Here is a 1,484-nt window from a genome sequence, read left to right on the forward strand (position 1 = left end):
GACAGGGAAACAGTGAGAGACTTTATTTTCTTGGGCTCCCAAATCACTGCAGATGGTGACTGCAGCCATGAAATTAAAAGACGCTTGCTCTTTGGAAGAAAAAGCTATGACCAAGCTAGACAGCATATTGAAAAGCACAGACATTACTTTGCCAACAAAGGTCTGTCTACTAAGAGCTATGGTTTTTCCAGTAGTCATGTATAGATGTGAGAGTTGGACCATAGAGATGGCTGAGCACTGAAGAATTGATGCTTTTGAACTGTGGTGCTGGAGAAGACTCTTGAGAGTCCCTTGGCCTGCAAGGGGATCCAACCAGTCAAACCTAAGGGAAATTAGTCCTGAATATACATTGGAAGAACTGATGTTGAGGGTGAAACTCTAATAATTTGGCCACCTGATGTGAAGAACTGATTCATTGGAAGAGACCCTAATGCTGGGAAAGATTGAAGGTGGGAGAGAAGGGGATGACAGACGATGGCATCGCCAACTCAATGGACATGAGTTTGAGCAAACTCCAGGAGATGATGAAGACTGGGAAGCCTGGCTAGTTGCAATCCATGGTGCTGCAAAGAGTCGGATATGACTGAGCGACTGAACTGAATTATTGCATATACTTCCTATGCTTCTTTGAGCTTCCCAGGTGGTGCTAGTCGTAAAGAACCCACCTGCCAATGCAAGACATGAGTGCAGATTCCATCCTTGAGTTGGGAAGATCCCCTGGAGAAGGAAATAGCAGCCAAATTCAGTGTTCTTACCTGGAGAGTCTCATGGAAACAGGAGTCTAGCGGGCTACCGTCCCTGGGGTCACAAGTGTTGGACATGACTTAGTGACTAAACCATCATCACCATGGTTTCCTTATATATTTTATCTAATTTTAATGAAACATTTTCAACAGGAGCCAGTTTTCATCTTGTACCCCACTCAGGGATCCCTCCCAAATTTGTCTCTCCAATTTAATTTTTCCTTTAGGTTATAAGCTACAGTCAGTGCAGTGTCTGAGATTTCTGCCTTACATGCAGCCCCTGACCCTGAGATCCAGCTTCTTTCAACCATCCTCCTGCCTGTTGATGCATTAGGCAAACTAGATTAAAGAACCTATGGGCAGCCACTCTCTAAATGACACTGTCTTGGGCAGTTTGCTCCCAGGATGACACCAGCACTATGATGATCATCAGTTCACTTCAGTCGCTCAGTCATGTCCGACTCTCTGCGACCCCATGGACTGCAGCATGCCAGGCCTCCCTGTCCATCACCAACTCTGGGAGTTTATTGAAACCCATGTCCATTGAGTCGGTGATACTTTCCAACCATCTCATCCTCTGTTGTCCCCTTCTTCTCCTGCCCTTAATCTTTCCCAGCATCAGGGTCTTTTGAGATGAGTCAGCTTATCGCATCAGGTGGCCAAAGTATTGGAGTTTCAGCTTCAGCATCAGTTCCTCAAATGAACATTTAGGACTGATTTCCTTTAGGATGGACTGGTTGG

Source organism: Bison bison, unplaced genomic scaffold (assembly GCF_000754665.1).
Source record: "Bison bison bison isolate TAMUID 2011002044 unplaced genomic scaffold, Bison_UMD1.0 scf7180017860578, whole genome shotgun sequence".
NCBI lineage: Eukaryota > Metazoa > Chordata > Mammalia > Artiodactyla > Bovidae > Bison > Bison bison.